The following is a 20,662-nucleotide window of genomic DNA, read 5'->3' as shown; positions in this document are numbered from 1 at the left end:
TCTCTGGAGTTGGGCGCAGGTATCAGAATTTTTAAGATGCTCTTGTGCAGTCAGGCTTGGGAACCGATTCGTCCTCTGATCACACTTTCTTCCACCTGATCTCTCTTCTAAGCTCCCCACCTGCTCCCTGACACTGCTTCTTGTTTCCCCTTAGGGTGCCTCAAACTCAACTTGCCCAAGTCACGTTCACCATCTGTGCAACCCCCACCTCACTCCACCTTGAGGGCTGCTTCTCCCCCAGGGCTCCCTGTCTTAGGGAGCTTGACCACCGCCATCCAGTGACTGGATGAGGGCATCCCTACCTCTCTGGTCCATATTCGTCATGTCTAACCCTTCACTCTATCAAGAGTTGATTCAGCAGCTATAACAGACAGATCCAAAGTAACAGGGAGACAAAAATAGAAGTTTGCCACTTTCTCACGTGAAAGTCTAGGTAGGCAATTCAGGGCTGGTATGGTGGCTCCATCATCCCGGGGTGGGGGCGGCGGGGGGCAGGCTCCTTCTCAATTGTGTGCCTTTGCTCTCCTTCCCAAGCAGCTTCCTTCTCTTCGTCTGAGATGGTTGCTCTAGTTCCCACCTTCACTTCCCCGTTGCAGGCACTTCCCTTGCAGGGAAGGGGCAGAGATGTCATGCCCCTCCCTGCTGTGGCAGGTGCTAGATGTCGTTCACATCACATCTGCTCATGTCCTCTTGACGTGAATTTAGTCACAGGCTCACGCCTGGCTGCAAGGGCAGCTGGGAAGTGTAGTCCTATTGATTCTTCTCCTCAGATGGGCTCCAGGTCGCCCCCTTCTCTCTACCTCTTCCACGGTCCCGTCGTCCAGACCTCATCTCCTGCCTCCTCTCCTGCAACAGCCTCCTCCTTCGTCTCCTCACATCCTCAGCCTGGTTGTCTTTTTCTTTGGATCCTGGATGATATGATTTAAGTGCAAATGAGACCTGGTCATCTCTTCAGCAGCTTTCCACTGCTCTTAGGTTACAGCCCCAGGGCTTGATGGGCCCCAAAGTTCCTCACCATCCCACCTGGCCCTCTGGCCTCAAATCTCAGTCTCTGTCCCTTTCTGTCTGTTCTCCAGCCACACTGGTCTGAGTCCAGTGGGTTGAGTCCAGGTGGTTCCATTTCTATCCATGGTCTCTACTCTTGTCGCTTTGTCTGCTGCTGTGTGCCCCACCCCCATCCTCACCCATACCACTGCCAGCCCCCACTCACTTGTCCTTCAGATCTAAGACAAATAGACTGTCTCTCTGGGAAACTCTCCTGACCCACTGGATGAGATCAGGTCCCTTGCTGCATAGACTTATGGTACCCCGTCCTCTTATTTCACTGTCACAAGTTGGATTATGTTATTTGTGAGATCACTGCTTAGCTTCTGCGTGCCTCATCTGACTGCAAGCTCCAGGAGGGCAGAGACCACGGCAGCCCCAGTGCCTGGCCCACAGGCGGTCCTCACAAAATCTCGGTTGCCCAGGTGAATCGTGAGGGATGGAGACGTGTGAAGAGTGATTCCCAGTTTTCTGGTTCACCACGCTGATGAATGTGGTACCATTTGTGGAGACGGGGCACTGGGAGAGGGCTGCAGATGAAAGCAGAATCCCGCGTTCTGTGTTGGAAATGCTGGGCTGGGCAGATGGATCTGGAGCTCTGGGGGAGATGTCTACTCGAAGCAACTGACATTGGATTCTCGATCTTGACCCATGGGTCAAGGCCACCAGAATGACAGCCACTGGTGGGGAGGAACAACCGGCGGTGTGTCCAACTTTAGAGGGGAGGGATTGGGAAGGAAGTACCAGAAGGACTCCCTACTCCAGTTCTCCTTCCTGAGTTCTATTCTTGGAAGAGCTCCTGCAGAGCCATTTAGACGATCGGGAAAGCTGAGGTTCTGAGTAGCAAGTGCTATGAGCATGGGCAGGCTGCAATCTGTGCTCGCCCGTCTGCGTGGCTGTGCACACTTCTCGCCATGCTCCACACCCACGAGCAGTCTCGTTCAGCAAACACATATGGACTGTCTGCTGAATACCAGGCCCCGCGGGGGGCAGTGATGATGGTGGTGGCTGCAGAGCAGTGCAGCTACTGTTCATAGAGAACTCACTCATACCAGCATCATCCTCGGCACTGTATTTTTAAACACATTTAATCTTCACGACAACCCTATATGCCATTGTCCTTCACATTTTACAGCTGGGGAAACTGAGACAACAAAAATTGAAAAACAAAATCACAGCTACTGAGTGACAAAAAGAAGAAAGACGATAGCCCTTTTGCTGAAGAGACCTCCAAGGTGTGGCATTCTCTCCTGGTAACATTGAGGTTAGCTACTGTCACTCCATTGGATAGATGGGGAACCGGAGGTCCATAAAGGGGTTTCTGGTGAAGACAACACTTCTTAGCTGCTCTGATTCTCCCCACCTTTCTCTTTCCCTTCCCCTTTCCTACCCATTATGACTAATCCAGCTTCCCTTGGAAGAGAGAAAACTAATTTTAAGAAGACAGGAAGCTGATGAGCTGGCTACATTTCAGCCAAAGCTGATGGGTAACCACTTCCAAGATGAACTTTCAGCAACTTGAAAGAGCTGGGCAGGTGAAAAGGTCCTTCACAGAACTTGACCCTGTGAGATAAATAGTATCATCCATCAGTCACAAGTGACGCTGAGAGTGACTTGCTAGGATCCTGGGGCTGGTGAGTTGTGAATGGGAGAGAGGCTTAAACTCCGGTCGCCAGATTTCCGGTCTAGAACAGTCTGATATCCACTGCCTTCTCTTCTGTCTGCATCATTTCCGCTGCCAGGGGTTCAGGTTAGTTCCCGCCTAGGTCTTTCACTTTCCTGGTGGTGTATTTTCCTCTTCCCTTTCCCCACCAGGTTCTTTAGAACTCTGCTTTTGCTAAATTTCAACCGTTGCATGGATGCATCAGCGAATTCATGCTAAAGGGTTAATGACTGGTAATGGTTCTCAATATAGTCCCGAGGGGGGAGGGTGTTACATATTTTTAAATTGAGTAATAACAATAACAAAAACTCCTCTTATGGGTCCTGCTCTTGGAGTTTTCAAAAACATCTATTTCCACTGTCTTAGTTCAACTCAGTCCTTCCTCATCTTCCTCAGCACTATAGGTTTCTAACTGATCTCCTTGCCTCCAACATAGGCTCTGTCCTGCTGGCCAAATGATTCTGTTTAACATCCCGTGCTTTAAACCCTCTCCTGGCTGTGCGTCTTCCACGAATCAACCTAAGCTCTTGGTATAGTTCTTCCTACACCTCATGCTGGGACGTGTTTCTGTGCAGTCAGCTGTCAGTCTCTGTGTCGCCCAGCTTCAGGGAGAATTGCCAAGCTCTCCAAGGAAGTCCCTTCAAGCTCCTCTCACCTGATGGAGGTGATGGAAAGCATCTGTTCCTACCTGCCTTCCCTTGGGAACGCCCCCAAATGTATCCTGACTAGTTTCTCTCTTATAACCTGAAGTTGGTTGGGGGATGATATTGGGTGAACAGTTTAGAGGCCATCCCTTTGCAAGTCCTACATGGGCAATCTCTTCAAATAGTTCTCAAGAGGGTAGAGAATGGGCAGTGCTGCAAATGCTTAGCAGTGTTTTTAATGCCACAAAGATTGGGCAATGTCTCTGGCATTTAGAATTGGACTAAGGATGCTAAATGGTTTGTATCGCAGAGGTGAGCCTGGCAATAAAGAGGAAATATCCTAACCCAAATGCCCTCCTTGAGAAATAAGTGTGGGGCTATGTGGTAGAAATATTGGTTAGAAGCAGTGCTGTGACCCAGATGGAAGGCAGGTCTCTCCCCATCAGACAGGAGCTCTCTGTACTGCATGTTCCCACTTCTCACCAAAAGAAAATGAATCACCGTGGAGAGATTTGGGTGAGGCACTGAAGCAGGAAGATTGGTGAGGGAGGAGAGGGTCTTTCTCTGTGACCCTCACATCCTGTGGTCATATGGGCACGTGAGGCTGGCCACACTGCCCCTTTGTAGTGTAGCCAGCAGAGCACCCAGAGTATGAACTGTGGTTTCCCCCTTCTCTGTCTAGTGATTGTAGCTCTGAAAGGTCTGTGGGTCTGTCTGTCCTTTCTAGACAGGACTCCCTTGGCCTTCCGAGGAGTGAGCGGTGTGTGTGAGGCGTGTTAAGGGCCTAAGGGGAAGCCTCTAATTCTGCTGTGCAGCCATGTTGGTGGGAAGAAGGCAGCTGTCCCTCTACCTTGGAGATGCTAAAAAAAGAATCAGAGAGCACACAAAGACTCAGAAATATTGGTTATTGGGATCGTTACAGAGTTCCTCCTCAAAGTAAGGAAAAGCAATGACCTAGTCCAAGACACCAAAACCAGCCAAGGCAAAGCCAAGACAGTGGGGGGCAGCAACAGAAAGGAGGAAAGGAGTGAAGCTGAGGGAGGAGAAGAAAAGTTGGGAGACCGCATGGGGTATTGGCTGCTGCCAGGCTCAGGGCTGTTCATCAGCGTCATCCTCTCCGTTTGTCAGAATCATCATGGGCCCGCCCACAGCTATCCCCACCTTCAGCACCACCAGAACCACCTCCACATTCACTCACTCAACTCTCACCACAGGCAGCATCTCCACCTCCCAGCAGTGTCTTGACTCTGGGTCAAGTTAACCCCTGGTCCGCTGACCTCCTTCCAGATTCTCTTTCTATCTTGGAAAGAGCTCAGGGTGGAGCAGAGCCACTTCTGGACAGAAGATCCCTCACCAATGAGACGCAGGGTCAGCTTGCTCTGGACTTTGAGAGGGAGTTCAGCCCAGTCTTCGGAGCTGTGCATTTCCTAAAGCCAGCGTGTCTCAGGGGGCTCTATTTTACCATTTTAAGGAATCCTACTGGCCTTTTGGGTTCTTTGGGGTGAGCCCTACTTTCAGAGATGGATGGGTCATGAAGCATCATTTGGAGCAATCTGTAGCTGGGATCAGGGCTTGGTTTTGGGTTAGGGAGATAGGTTAGAAGTCAGTCTGTGGCCAGGACAATGTCTTCCTCTGAGACTGGGATTAAAGGCTAATTTGAAACAAGGTCAGAGTTCAGTGTCCAGCCTGGGTCAAAGCCCTGGCTGGGGTTGAAGTAGTGTCAGGTGTCCATTAATTGAACTTCCATTTTATATCCAAAATTTCTTGCAAAGTACCACTAATTTTACCCTGGGTCAGCCCATTTTCTTGAGGGATTCCTACACCCTCCAGCCCCCTTGCTACCAACCTCCTTTTAGCTCTTCATGCCCTGGGGGCTCAAGACACAACCACACTCCTGCTCTGGGGTATGGACTTCAGAATAAGATGGATGACCTTCTGAAATCAAAGCCCTCTGCAGCTTGAGCCTGCAACGGGAGGAGAGGACACTGCCAGGCTTGGTGCCCAGCCAGCCCTGGCAGCTGGGTGGCTAGCTATAATGGGATTAGGGCTGGCCATGCCCGCCCCCCTGCCTGTCACCCAAACCCCTCCCTTCCTACCTCCCCCTGGGTTCTCATTAGCATGCAGGCCTCTGCTCTACCTACCCAGCCAGCCTCATTGTCTAGGCCAGACCCGGTGCCTAGCAACCCTCACTGGGAGCCCTTTCCCACCGCTGTCCTGGCCCCCAGCCCTGCCCCTCTGCGCGTGTTGTTATTGCCGCAAAGAAGCCAGTGAAGTGGAGCCAGCTGGTCTCATGAGATTCTCCCAATGACCCGCTTCCAAGAGTGTCTTCTGAAATTCGGACCCCTTTCCAAGATTCCTAGGTCCTATCAGTAATTCTCAGATGACATTAGGAGATTCCAGAGTTCCCTTCTGGAATTCTCCAACTTCTGGAGTCTATTCTAGGAATCCATGAATTTTAGAATTCCTGGATTTTATGACACGGGTCTCAGACCATTTAATTGTATTCTAGAATTTGGTTATCGTGTGACGAAGGGGTCTGTGGTTCCAGAAATGAAGTCTGTGGTCACAAACAGGGGTGACGGAAGTGAGAAGATGATGAGGGCACAGAAGCGGCATGTTTATTTCCTTTAAATTAGAACTTCTGAAAGATTCAGAGAGAAGTGAAACTGCCTTCTGGGAAGAGGGATGGTAGGATATACTGACTGATTCAACAAACACTGTCCAACCCCTCTGGGTGCTGGAAATAGAGCAATGAGCAAAGAAAGACCCTGCCCTCAAGCAGCTTCCATTCTCTTAGGGGAGACAAATACGAAACAAATAGACAAATTATACGCCGCATGTCAGATAGTGATGGATGCTGTAAAGAGAAAGAGTGAACAAAGGAATAAGTCTGTCCTTACTCCTATTGTTTGTATTTACTCATACTGAACTCTGTGCTAAACACTGTTCTAAGGCTTTACACATATTAACTGATTTAAATTGTATAATATGAAAAATAAGATGCTATTGTGTAGTCCCTCTTTATAGATGAGGGGACTGAGGCACAGAAGGTTAAATAACTTGTCCTGGGGCAGAGCCAGGATTTGAACCCGACAGTCTGGCTCCAAAATCTATGCTTGACCACTGTGCTGTAATGCGGGGGAAGGGGGTGGGGAGTGATGGAGTGAGGGGACTGTCACCCAGGGCGGGCAGGGGCATTGGAGCACAAACTTACAGAAGGTGAGGGGGTGCTACCTATGCATATTTGGGGAAGGACATTGCCTCCCAGGATGAGCCAGATGCCAGGGAGGTCCTGTGGTCTCTCGGCTCTGAGGCTTCCTCTGGGGAGTGGGTGGGAGGGGCCGGCTCACAGAGATGCTCCCCTCTGTGATCATAAAAGAGCCCTTTGCCCACTGCCGGCCAGTCTCCTGTGTCCCCTCCTTCCTGGTCATGTGGACGGCTCCCCTCACTCCTTTGCAGAGAAGTGTCCGCAGAACACAAAGGAAAGAACTAAAAGAGACAATCCCCATGTGACAGAACTAATCAGGCGGGCTAATTATGAGTAATTAGAGACACCCCCCCACTTGTCAGGCCCAGTGTGAGACAGAGTGATGACTTAATCCCCCTGGGAAGGAAGGGGGAGTGGTGGACAGAGGCACAAGGGAAGATGGCCGAGCCTCCTTGACCATCCTGCACTCTAGCCTCCTGTGGCGGCTCCCAGTCTGTCCTACCTGCAGACAGAGGCAACACAGTGTGGAAAAGGGAGCCTCAGGGGCATGGGACCAGGCTGAGTCCTGGCACTGTGCTTGTGCTTGTAGTACCTTCAGGCAAGTTACTTCACCTCCCTGAAACTTGGTCTCTTCATCTATACACCTGGGGTCATCGTAATCCCTACTTCATACAGCTTTGTGATGATTCGAGAAGCTAGTGAGCTAACCCAATGTGGTTCCTGGCGTGTAGTCAGAGCTCAATAAATGGCAGTGTTACCATGGTTTTCAACTTCAGTTGTCTGTTGCCTTGGATGACCTCAAACAGTTCTTTCCTTTCTCCAGCCTTGGTTTTCTCACCTGTACAATGGAGGTAGGAGCTGGTGACTGACTTATTTAAGGAATCAGTATTTCTTGAGCTTCCTACCACACACTGGGGATGGAATACGACGGTCACAGGCTCTGACTTCAATGGCTTGTCCCCACCTCATCCCTCATCTTCCAGTTTCTAGGTGACAGGGATTGCGAGACAGAATTGTAAGTCCCATAATTCTTGCTCCGTGGTGTACAAGCCCATACAAGCCCCTCCTCTTGAACGTAGACAGGACCTATAAATATAATGAGATTTGACTTCCCTGGGAGGCTAGTTAGGTGGCAAAGGGGCAGGGGTTTTGTAGATGCTGTTAAAGTCCCTAATGAGTTGACTTTAAATTTGTCGAATTTAAACTTTGCCTGAGAGGGTGTGAGCTAATCAGATGAGCGCTTTAAATGAGGGTCTAGCCATCAAAGGCAGAGAGACAGCAGTCTCTCTGCTGTTGGCCTGGAAGGAATAAATGGCCATATGGTGGAAAGCTGAGGGTCGTGGCCCAGAGCCATGAGCAGCGGACTCTGCAGCTCCATTGGGAGAAGACCCTGAGCCTCCCAGGAGACCCCAGGCCTCGCTGACATTTTGATTGCAGCTTTGTGACACACTGAGCAAGGGACCCCCGCCTGTCCTCCTGCTCCAAGGAAACAGATAATCAGTGTGTGTTGTTTCAAGCTGCGAGGTTTGTGGTAACTTGTTACACAGCAATTGAAATTGATACACAAATCCTGCCCCTGAGCGTGTGCAAGGACTCGGGCGAGCCCTGTCCCACTGGCTTCAGTTATCTTTCTTGCCCCTGCTCGGGGCCTAGAGGAGCCCCGTCCACACCCAGTGCCCCCAGTGAATTCCTCGCCGACAATGATCCCATCAGCTGTGGCAGAGGATTGTTTCATCAGCTGCCACCTGCTCCCAAAGTTGGTCGTCAAAGAACGTTCTATTTGCCCTACTTCTAATATAATTATTAGCATCGTTTGCATATCACCAAGTCAGGGCTCAGCCTGTCACAGGCCCCCCATTATCCTGAGATGCTTTGTTGGAAATGGCTGTATCCGTGTGCCTCGTGCTTGCTGCCTCCTCCCACATGAATTATCTGTAATTTCCACACCTCCGTGCTGGCTGAGGCCCTGTGTTAAAGCCTGCACTCAGGGCTGAGCACACTGCTGTCTTCAAGGCTTCCAAGACAGGCTCTGAGGAAACCAGAGCAGCAGAATGAGGCCTGGGCCTGACTGTGGGACCTGCCAGGGGGAGGGCAGGGCAGGCAGAGGGGGTGCAGGCACCCACCCCTATAGGAGCTGGAGCCAGACGGAGGGCAGTGAACAAGCCCTGAGCGATCAGAGGGCATGTGCAGTGTGGTTCTTGAACACACACAAGGTGGCCTGTTTGTAGGGTGCCCAAGAGGGGTCATTTCTATAGCAGAACACCACACACCATGGTTGTCCAGAGTGTGCCAAAGATGGAGGAGGAGAGGCGGGGAGAGAAAAGACAAGAAAGCCCTATGGATGAAGAGTTGGGAATGACAATGGAAACAGTGCATTCTCCTTTGACCAGGGACCACTGCAGGGTATCCCGCTCCCTGCAGAGTAAATGACTGAGACCCTGGGGAGGGGACTATGCAAGGCGGATGGGAAGTGTCACTGTCTGATGAGGCTTGCCTAACAGTCCTGAAGCTTTGCCTCTACAGAGAGGCCCATTGCCTCCATGCAATTCTGCAGGAGAGAAAAATATCTCTGTCTTGATAGAGAAGACGTATTTTCATACTGCAGAGCTGTGGATGGCGCTTGTGTGTGCACATGTGCATGTGCGTGCTTGGACCCAGGCCTTCGTATTGGATGGAAATGCACGTGTGTATGTGTGCAGAGTACACTCACGTGCAACAATAAGTGTGCCTATCTGGACACGAGGCTGCATTTGAGGATTGTTGTACGTGGGTAAGGAGACTAAGGACATTTGGCTCTTCTCAGGTACTTCTCACTTTTACTCCAGGTTTTAAGAGATGACTCCTTTTGCCATCCCATTCCCAATATACCTATGCTTTCCAGCTCCCTGGAAGTGTGTCTTCCCTTCTAAGAGATATCATGTTTCAGAGCATAGGACTAAAAGTGCAGAGACCTGGTATGTGGCTTCAGCTCTGTCACAGTTAGCCTGGTCACTGGGAGTCAATCATTTCTGTTCTCTGAGCCTCATTTGCTTCATCTGTGAAATGGGGTGATAAGTAGTCAAGTGGGCGCTTAGAATTTAGGGTTCCAAATCCCTGGTCCCTTGATCCCCTACTCTGGTCAGTCCTCCCCTTGCTCATCCTTACCCGTTGTCGTGTCCTGTGGGGCAGGGGAGAAGGATGCTGGACTCCTCAGGTCCTTGCTCCCCAGCAGTTCTGAAGATGGCTGTCCCTTCCGCGTGTACTCCAGGCTTCTGGTGAGGCAGCTGCAAGGATTTCTAGATCTTCTGGAACACAGCTTGACACCACGGATCCAGGCAGCCTGACATTCACTGCCTCGGTTTCTCAGAGAATCCCCAGGGTCCGGAGGCCCAGTGTCTGTGGGGTTCTAGATGGCACGGGTTCATTGGATGAGGGTGCTGTCCCCTGGATGACAGGGCAGAGGATCAGAGCACATCTGACCTGCGGTACCTGCTTCTGAAGTGGGTGCTCTCCCAGGGGAGCCCAGGCTCTGTCACCTGGAGTGTCCCTGTAACCTGTGGATCTGTGGGAGAGGGGACCGATATGGTGCGATGCGTGTGGCTCACACAGCTTTAGGGACTCAGCATTCCCAAGCCTCCTACTGCTGCCCTGCTGTGTTTCCAGGCCTTCTGGGGGCGCTCCCTCAGGCACCTCTCTGGTGGTCTGACTCTAGCACAGAGGCAGGAGGTGATCAGAGGGCCTCCTGAATCAAACTTTGGCCAGAGCTGCACAATCGAGGCCTCTGCTTCCCACTGGCTCAGGTGAGAAGTGACCCAGGATCAGCATTTTGCTCCTTCACAGAAAGAAACATTTATTCTATAGCCTGGCACTCAAGGCCCATGACATTTCCCAGATGTGAATTCAATGGGCTAATACACGTAAGGCAGTTACTCCCCATCCTTTTTATGTCCTGGAGAAGCTGGATACAAACATTAGTATAGCTCTTGGGGAAAATGAAACAGGCTGCTTCTGGATGCCCAGGGGGCTGAGGGACAGTGTCCCAGTGCTCCTCCCACGGGTTCTAGACGTTGGAGCCTGTCACAAGCAAAGCATTTAGCAAAGCATTTAGCAGAGGGCCTACAGTAGTGATTCTGAACCTTGGCTGCACATGTCAATCCCCTGGGGAGCTTTAAAAAACTTTTGCTCAGGCCTCACCACAGACCAAGTGTCTAATAATCTTGGGTGGGGAGGTCTGGGTGTGAGCATGTTTTTTAATCTCTCCAGGGGTTCTGTAGCACCAGAGGCTTGAGATGCACTGGCCCAAGACAAGCGGAGTGTCCAGTAACTGTCAGCTAATTCTGATAAGAACCCCTAGGTGTCCTGCAACACGCTGTTCTCCTTGCCTGAGCAGCGTAAGGGCTGTGTGGGGTGCAGGACTGACAGAGAGCACTGTTGCTCAGGAGAGATGAATGCTGGGTAGGGCGGCCTGGCATCCATCTCCCTCAGCCACGTCTTGGAAAATTGAATTAAAATCCATATTTTTTAGCTGCTGCCCGCCTGGCTGGCTGGCTTGTGGACAGGAGCCGAAGCACTGGGCACCTTAGGAAAGGGAAAAGCTGTTGAGGAGACTCCCAGTCCCCCTTTAGGGGACAGAAGGCGATGAAAGGGGTCTTCTGGGAGAAGACCATTCCAAGGGTGGTCCTTCGGCCTCTAGTCTGCGTGCAGCCAGGCAAGTAGGGTGAGAATGGGTGGGCTGGTTTGGACGAAGAGGGAGGTTCTGCCCCTGTCCCTGGGGACGCCCAGTCTGGGGCGTCTTTGTTCAAGGAGAACAACAATTGATTGGCGGGACCACAGCCACATGTCTGATCAGGCAGAGAATAGCCCAGGACACAAAAACCCAGCCTGAGCCTCCAGCTTGGTGAGGGCAGCCGACCAGGTAGCACAATGCTAAGCTGGGCACCAGGACTCGGGCATCAGTCCCTAGTCTGATAAACAAGTGACCCGTATGTCCTTGCCCTAGTCTTGTGACCATTCTGGACTCGCATTTCATTCACAGAGGAGGCGACTAGACAAACCCTTGGATCCCAGCTCTGATGTTCATTCCCATGCCTCCCCCAGGCCATTGCTAGAGGTGCAGCTCACGTCAGATCCCTCTGCCAGGACTGCTAGCCCACATAGCACCTTGTGGAGATCAGAGAGGTTCCCCCTCCAGACTAACTAGGAAAAGGGCTCCCTTTGGGTAGACTCTGCATGCCTGGCAGTGGGCAGAGCTGGAGCTGGATTTCTAACCCCACTCGCCCCTTGGCCAAGTCCCTTTGAGTGGGGCACAAATTGCACAGTGGTACCTGGAGCCCTGACTGTCCCCTGGCTGTGGTCAGCTAGAGGCCCACTCTCTGGCCAGGGGCCTCAAAACAACGGGAGCAGAGCATGGCTGGGATCCTCCCCTGGCCGGCTGCTGCCCAGGCAGAGAGGAAGGTATGTCCAAGTTGTGCACCAGGCCAGCCTGCTCACTGCCCACAGCATGACACACATCTGGGGCAGAGAACAGGGGCTCCAGAACCCAGAGCGGGACCTGGAGAACTCGGAGTATGGAAAAGGAAATAAACCTGGAACTGAATGTAAAACCTCAGAGCCCAGGGGACCTCCTGTAGCGTCTGTATCGTAGGCATTTCCAGGGTAAGCTGGCCTGCCCCCCTTCCTTACACTCCTGGGCTGCCAATGTCCCTCACTCCCTGCTTCCCTCCTGACTCTGAGGCGAGGCTCCTGACAGCTTTTCCTTCCCTCTAATGACATTTCACAGTTTACAGAGCTCTTTCACACACAGCATCTCATTTGATCTTCACAACTTCCCTGTTGGAGGCAGATGAAGGAAGCAGGCCCCCAAGGGTTAGGGCAACAAGCTAGGAGGGGGTGTAGCTGGGTCCCCAGGGAAGTCCTGTCTGTCTGTCTGTCTGACTCTAGAACGACACCTGTTCAGAGGGGTCTCACTCTTTTATGATAGAGGATTGCTGTTCTTCTCTTCCAGGAAGCTTTCCTGGATTGAAAGGCATGTGAGACATGCAGACTCACAGTGTGGTATCCCTGTGGGGCCAGGGCTCACTGTTCAGTAACAAGAAACTATCAACTCGCTGTGTGGACCTCGGAAAGTCCTCATTTCTTTCTGGGGCCTCAGATACCTCTTTAAGTTTCCATTATGGCCTCCTGCTCTGTCTTGCAGTTCTCTTCTCCTCAGTTGGACTGCAATCCCCAAGGAGAGGCTCAAGTCTCTTTCTCGTCCCTCCTCTTCCTTGAGGCTTCCTCAACTAGGTGGCCACACCCAAGATTTGGACCCACAGCGGAGGCTGGACAATAACCAAGGTGAGCCAGGAAGGGCAGAGCCTGGCTGGAGAACAGTGGATGTGGAGGCACCTCTTGGGATGCTGATGGCATAGAGGTGACCAGGGACAGGTGGCTGCTGTGGGATGGCCGGGGGGGGTGGGGGGTGCACAGAGGGCACGTGCTTTGCCTGGGAGTGGGTGCTCAGACTTGACTCCACCATGGACTGGGTCCGTGACCTTGACCTGTCTGACCCCTGTCGTGAAGCCTCAGTTAATTCATCTGTACTAGGAGGGGGTTCAGCAGGATGACAATGCCAGTCGCAATAGTCATGTATGCATCAGTGAAGAAATAAAACCAGTGAAACGCTGCCGTGGGGTGTTTGCAGCATTTTTACTTAATGTTGCTGTCAAGACAGGTGGAGAAGCTGAGGCTGGGAGAGCTCAAGCCATCTGTGGGGTCCGGAGCCCAGAAAGTCTGACTCTGGAGCAGTGTCATTTTAAGTTGCTGTAGGCTCCCTTGGATGCCCGCCACCCCATTTCTGGGCATAGAGGTGTTCTCCGGGAGATCACATTTGAAGACATCCAGGCAGGCACCCCAAAGCTGGCTGAGCTTCCCCGGCCAGGACTTTGGGGGCAAAGAAACCCCAAAGAGAGTGTAGGACGTGCCCGGTAAGGAAGGCTTTGCGGAGCAGGAGAAACAGTCTCTGACAAACAGAGACAGAATCGTGAGGATGTGGGAAGGAGAAAGAACAGGGCTTTCACGCTCTGGGTATCTTGGGGAGGGTCGAAAGGAGAACGTTGAGCCCCGGGGAAGGCCCGACTGGGAGCCCCGGAAGCCAGGAGACAGAGGTGGGGAGGGGTGGTCGCCTCGGCAGACTTGCTCCCCAGGTCCGCGCTGCAGTTTCTGCTCGTGTCTGCCTCCAGGCAAGGCGAAAGCAGCGGGCGGGTCGGCTCCCCTCTACCGACGCCCCCGGCCTAACTCCTCCCCCGGGCGCTCATTGGCCTGCACCCCACCCCCCAGCCTGTGAAGTGCAGGGTGTTGCGGGTGAGTTGGGGGTGGTGGAGGTGGTGGTCCGTCGCCTCCCTCCAGCCCCAGGCCTGGCCTCTTCTTAGAGGCGGCGCCGCCTCTCCGCAGGGCAGACCCGGCTGGGCGGGCGCTGGACTGGGGGAGGGCGAGGGCAGGCGGGGGACGCCGCGCGCGCTCGGCCCCGGGCGTGACTGACAGCCGTGGCTCTAGGCGAGCGCGGATCTTGCGTGCGCACACTCACACGCCGCGGTGCAGGGACCCACGGCCACCAACTGCCGGCGGACAAACGGACGCAGAGACCCGGGCTCGGTGCGCGCTCCTGGGCACACGCGCTCTTCATCCACCCGCGGCGAGGGGCGCAGAGTCGCCACCGCGCGCCATCCCCGCCGAGTCTGCTCGGGCCGACCTGCAGCCCCAAGCCCAGCGACGAGGCCCCTCCGGGAGCAGGTAAGGGCCACCCCGCAGCCCCTGTCCCTCCCCGCCAGGTCTGTCCTCTCCAGACTCCAGAACCTTTGCTCCTTGGGGACTGCAGACCCTCTCCTCCAGCTCGGCGATGTCCACAAGCCGCGCCATCCACCGAGGAAGAGCGGGCCGGGGCAGCCCCGGGCCATCCTCCGAATCCGAAATGAAGCCCCCTCCCACAGCTGCTCCCTTTCTGTGCGACAGTCTGACATCCTTCCCCACCAAATGTCTGGGGCGATCGACCCCTGCAGCCCTTAGGGGGTGGGGTCGGCCTACCTACGTCGCACCCCTTCTGGTGCCGGAAGGGAGGACCAGGGGCTGGGAAGGTGCTACGGCCGGGGGAGACCCATAGCGATGATCCATAGGGACCTGTCTCCCTACTCCTAAGGCAGATGGATGCGCCTACGCGAATTGGGAAGGTGACGCTGGAGGGTCCCTGGGGGCTGGATACCGCAGTATTCAGGGTGTCTGAGGGGTGAGCAAGCCTTGTGCTCCGTAGGGTGTGGGGTAGGGGCGGCGTACAATGCCCCCCTATGGTGACACATTTGGGATTGTTCCAAGGAGCAGCGTCTCTCAATTTCCCCCGCAGCATGGAAGGGCTGGGGTCGGGATGGCTTTGGTAGTCCTGAGAGGAAGCGCCCTCCTGGGGCTTGTGGGAGAAGGCACCTGCCTGTGAGACTGAGGTGGGCACTCCGGAGACCCCTGCCAGGTGCCTTAAAGGCACAGGTTCCTGCGGCAGCTGATGGAGGGGGCCACTTCCTGGCGGGACTTTGGCAGCTTAGGGAGTCAGAAGGAGCCAGGGCGCCAGTGGTTGGAGCTAGACACTCAGGAGAGAGCTGGGCCAGAAGCTGATTGTATTTCACACGGAGCTGGAGAGTGGGCTTGCACCTTTGGAAGGATCTCAGGCACCCTTTAGAAGATGCTGGGGGAGGGTGATAGAGTCCTGATAATTCTCCAGACCATTTCTGTGCTTTCAGTGCGAGTGTGTCAGTTCCCCTTCCTTAACTTCCCCAGCCTCACAGTGTCCCACAAGGCCACCCCTTCTAAAAATACCCCACAAAAACAAAACAAAATAAACTGACAAGCATTGGCTTTGGCTGTGGGCAGCCCTGTGTGGGGTAGAGCTGGGGAAGGGAGGGGGCTACACACAGTTGATGGAGGGCAACTTGCCTTGGAACTGTTGGGCAGAGGCAGACAAGCATCCTGAAGGTCAGGATGGGCTTTGGAAGAGGATGAAAAACTATTTTTCAGACTTGAGGTGGTGGGTAGCAGTAGCATCTAGATTTTCCCAGGAAGCCCCAATCTGAGTTTGGTGCTGGATGCAGGTGGGGTTGGGTTGGCAGAGCCCACAGTTCCAAGCTGAATCTGGGGCTGCTCTCCATTGACCTTGGGGAGGGCAAGCAGAGGCGCCAGTCTGGACAAAAGCCGAAATGTGAACGTACAAATTAGAGACAGAACACACTGGGCAGGCCCTGGGCCAGATCTTCTAACCAATCCATCAACAAGTGTGTGTAGGGTGACCAGGGAGGCTGCTGGTCCCTTCCCTCCCCCTCCATGGTCAGTTCATTCATGGTTCTGTGTCTGGGACAAGACCCGAGAGTCTGTTTGCCCCCGTGCACGAGGGCAGGTGCTCTGAGGAGCCTGTAGAAGAACCTTTTCCTGCACTCTAAGGACTAATCAGGCTAAAGGTTCTGTTTTGTGTAAGGTTCAAGCTGGCAGGGGGTTGATTGCAGAAAGCTTCAGAACCCTCTCTGCCATCCTCCTACTTTGGGACACTCCCTGAATTTATGTTGAATAAACAAACATACAAACTGGGTGTTTACAGATCAGTATATGCAACCAAGAGGCTCAGAAAGATAGGCGCTAAGGCCGCAAGGTGGCTTTCTTCCTGGGGACGTGGTCTCGGGCTGAGCGTCCCAGGTTTCTGGCCTCTCAGGGAGGAAGGTTTCATTGTCCAAGGACTGGCACTGGTGAAGTAGAAGACACTTTGTGCTGTCTTCCGGACGGTAGAACCAAAGGCAGAGCATGAGCTCAGCTCAGTGCCATGAAGGCCTTCCTTCTCTGAAAGCCACTCAGCATGGAGCTGACACCTGGGTAATGGTTTCTTGTCACAGAGGGATGGGAGCAGAGGTCCCATGCCCCAGACTTTGGCTGTGTGAAGGGCTTTCTTGCCGGGAGGGCTAGAGGCCCTGGAAGCCTCGGCCACCTCTGAACAGAGAAATCAGAGTCCAGGGTCTGAATGACTGGGCCTAGTGGTCCAGCTGCCTGGCAACACCCAGGCTGGCAACTCCTCAGCTGCGATGTGTTTGTGCTGAGCTCTGGATGCCGTCAGAGGCACACGGTGACAGCCACCCCCACAGTGACACACAAAGAGGGAGTGACACACAGCTGGGGAGGCATGTAGGCTTCCCATGACACCTGCCAGAGAACTGTGGTAAAACATGCAACCGCCGAAAAACAAACGGACATTGGGACACACATCCTTATACAGATCTGGACATACCTGGGGACTCCGAAGTTTGCCCGAGGAAGGTCACAGGAGTCCTTATGAATGAAAGTCCAGATGTGTGTGGAATTGAGTGAAAAGTGCATGTACTGCATGAGCCTAGAATGAGGGTTGGCAACGTTTCTGTAAAGGACCAGATCGTTGATATTTTAGGCTTTGCCAGCCACACATTGTCGCAGCTACTCAATTCTGCTGTTGTAGCGTAAAAGCAACCACGGACAATACGGAAACGAACAGGCCTGGTATGTGCTGATACGCTTTATTTACGGACACTGGTATTTGAATTTCATATAATTTTCATGCGTCATGAAATATGAGTCTTTTAATTTTGTTCTGACCATTTAAAAATGTCAAAACCGTTCTTGGCACACTGGCTGCACGAAAATAGGTGACAGGCTGGGTCTGCTCAGCCAGAAGGGTTTGCCAAGACTTGGGCTGTAAGGGGAGAGTAGAAAAGTGGTTGAAGAGGTGGTAGAAAGGAGGGCCTGAGTGCTGAGAGCCCGAGCTGCTCTAGGGGGGCTTCAGATGCTGCCCTCCACTCTGCCTGGCACTCAGAGTGCCCCGCTGTTTAATGGGTCAGTGCCAAGAGAGGCTCCCCTACTGGACTCAGCAGCCCACCCCACACAGGCCCGCATTGTGTCCATCTGATAAACCTCCCACTCTAAGTCGACACCTGGAGACCACACTCATGACGGAACATAAAATGACATCACATCACTTGAGCGTACCACATAGGTCTCTAGCCCCCTTTCCCATTCACCCTCTCTGTCCAGGGCTGTACGCACCTCCACCAGGAGGGTTTCTATGGGGAAAACTGGACATGCCCCTTGTTTTCAGACGAGACGTGAAACTCACAATGAGCAGGGTGAAACCTGAAGCAGCCCTGGCAGGATTGAGGGACTCTCTGTGGCTGGTGGTTTGCAGAGGAGGTTGGGGTCAGTGGAGACAGGTGCAGCCAAAGTGGGCTTCCTGGAGGTGGTAGTAGGAGGTCGGCTTGTTCTTGAGAAGCACCTAGACACTCATCCCAGCTCCATGCATTGCATTAATTGTCCTCACCTTTCCCCTCTGACAAATGGGCACAGCCGAGGGTTGACTGAGATAAAGATTATATAGCTCCTTTGTAGGCACCTCCGAGTGTCCCAGGTTCTGATAAGGCTGTGCGGTAAGCCAGGTCCTGCCTTTGGTTTCTTCCTATCCCTCCTGTCCCCTCCTCCCATTTCCTTCCTGCCTTTTCCTGGAGGACCAGGGACACTTTCCTCTCCCATTTTCCCAAGTCTCTGGATTCTGTCCCCGTCTTGGCATGCCAGGTGCTTTTCCCCACCCAGGTCCCATCCGGATCCTGAATCCAGAAAATGGCCTCAGTTTGCATTTCTGCCTGCACTTGAACCTTCCACTGAGACCCCCAGCTTTTCTGAGGATTAGTCTCTAAACAGGAAGCTTAACACCTCACTCCCCTGCTTCACACTCTCCCACGCTCCCAGTTCTGCCCCATGGAAGCCCCAGCAGTGTCCTGGCATCTGCAGCCAGCCCTCCACTTTCTTGTGCAGCCCCACCTCCTGATAGCTTGCTGTGACCCTCCACACCTCTAAGTCACCTTTCCAAACCCATCCAGCAGGCACTGTTAGCGTTTTCTGGCCCCCCACCATGTGTCCTGCCTGTGCCAGGAGCTGGATGCTTCAGAGCTGGCCCTCCCTTCCAGGGGCTGCCACCCATTCAGAAGAGACTGCTGATTACCAAGGGTCAGGCAGATGGAGGGGTGCCCTCAGGCCACCTTTCCCTGAGCCACACTCCCTGCCGTAAACATCCCTAAACATCCACGAACAAGTGTCTGCTCCTAGCTTCCTGTCCCCCTGCCTCTGCCCTCTCCTTCCACAATTCCCACCGCCTTCTATCCTTTCTCTTCCTGCCTTACTCTCTCCCGCTTCTTTTATCTTCCGCTTCCTCCTTTCCTCTCTTCTCCCCTCTTCCTCTTGCCTGGCCCAGGGAGCTCTCCCTGGCAGATAACTCCCTGGCCTCCTGCAGGACAGGAGATGTGCCTGGATGATCCAGTGTGGAAGGGCTTTGCCGCTTGAGCTTGGGAGGGTCTCCTGGTATTCTGGGGCCTCCAGCCCTCGCCAGTGAAATGGGTCACAGTACTAAGTGTGCACGGGTGTGTTCTACTCAGCCCTTCCCTGCCCTGAGTCCGGATTCACCACGTGTAACACGCCGGGCTTGAGTGAGATCATGGCGCCTTCCAGGGACCTGGCTTCTGTCACTGGGGTACAGAGGACCCCAGTATCCATGCTCTGAAAGGGGAAGGTTTGAACACCAAACACTCTGCGATTGTCAGGACGCCCCCACCCCGGTGTTGGGCCCTGCCTTTTTTCAGCACTGACTTTATTGAGCAGGGAAGAGGTTTTGGAGATGTCCTTTGCCTTCCCAGAGGCAAGTGCAGTTCCCTCCCTTTTAGGGGTGGACTGGGGTTGGAGGGCAGAGTTGCATCTCTCAGCCTTCACTCCCTGGCTCCCTGCACTGGGAGGGAGAGGAGAAATGGTGGGTGGCGGTGCTCAGGTTTTATCAATACAGGGAGCATGGGGAGAGCAAGGGAGGCCAGTGATGCACTCCTCCTGGGTCGTCATCTGTCTGTGTCCAGGCTGGGCACTGCTCGGTGATGGGGAGGGATGCTGAGCAGCAGGAAGAGTCCACTAGGAGATGGCTCAGACGGCTTCAGCCCCATGAGGGCAGGAGAGGGACCCAGGGCTGTGTGGCTCAATGGAAAGGGAGGGTGAGGCGCTGACGCCCCACTGTCAGGGCTTCCCTGAAGCACAGGATGGCCTGGTGGTACATCGTGGAAAGACATCAGAGCTTCTCCCCAGGGGGCCTGGATCAGCTGCTGGAGAGGGGTGAGCGCCCCATCCCAGGATCTGAGCCATCCTCAGCCGGGGAGCTGCAGAAAGGGTCCTGCAGGGTGGGGGGCAGTGGGGAATGTTTGGAGGGTCCCTGGATCCCCTCCCACTCCATGCGGAAAGTCGGGAGCCCGGTGAGTCACCACTGGATCCTGTGTGCTGACTGATGACGCCGGCTTCCTGTGTGCCTGGCGCAGTGGTTCATCGGAGCAGGAGGCTGCACTTGTCAGTTCCTGCTCCCGCTCGGTCCCTGGGCTGATGGGGCTGAGGAGGGCAAGCCCTCCTGGGTCAGGAAGGGGAAGCAGACTCCACTGCAGTCTAGGTGTCTGTCACACATCCATTCCTGCCAGGCAGGGGGTCCAGGACTCTCCACGGTGTGACCTTGGGAGGTGTCACCCCGCTATAGCCTCAGTTTCCCCACAGCTAACTCAGTACTACAGGGCTTTTCAAGTCCATTTCGGGTCTGAAATGCTGTGTTATAATTTACTCTTCCTAAGGAGAGTACTTCAGATATAGAAATATGGGCAGGGGGTAGCAGAAGGAAGGCCTGACCAGTCCCCAAGGGTATGAGAGGGATCACTAATGGGGTCCCAGTGGGTTCTGAGCTGATCTTCCTTTCACTAAGAACAGAGGATGGCAGGAGCCTATGGAGCCGGGCGGCTTGGGTTCACTTCCCAGCTCTACCACATATTTGCTGTGTGATGTTGGGGAAGTTGCGTAGTCTCTCTGTGCCTCAATCACCTCAGTTATAGAATGAGGATAATGCTTGGAACTAGTTCATAGGTTTGGGCAGGTGAAATGAGTTAATGCATATTTATTGCTTGGAAGAGTGCCTGACACATACTGTTTAATAAATGTTAGTCATTAGCAGAGAAATGTGCAGCAGGCCTGCCGTTCGCATTTTGAATGGGACACAAGGCTATGGGAATAGAGGTGACAGCAAGGTGG

At 53.7% G+C, this 20,662-nt stretch overlaps 1 protein-coding gene across 7 annotated transcripts in view; it reads left to right on the top strand.

Moving 5' to 3' along the window:
- Positions 1-20,662, top strand: part of ADCYAP1R1 (ADCYAP receptor type I) — a 73,128-nt gene that overhangs the window by 2,910 nt on the left and 49,556 nt on the right. For 2 of the 7 annotated variants that reach the window (XM_019726203.3, XM_088797668.1), the window contains exon 1: positions 13,906-14,308. The exons of 1 other annotated variant lie outside the window; for it this stretch is intronic. The gene's annotated coding sequence lies outside the window, so the exon portion shown is untranslated. 4 more of the 7 variants (XM_074340962.2, XM_019726201.3, XM_019726205.3 and 1 more) reach the window with 4 other exon arrangements.

This window comes from Rhinolophus sinicus, chromosome 4, assembly GCF_057876585.1.
Source record: "Rhinolophus sinicus isolate RSI-liver-muscle chromosome 4, RSI-T2T, whole genome shotgun sequence".
NCBI lineage: Eukaryota > Metazoa > Chordata > Mammalia > Chiroptera > Rhinolophidae > Rhinolophus > Rhinolophus sinicus.
This window is presented reverse-complemented; position numbering and strand designations above follow the sequence as displayed.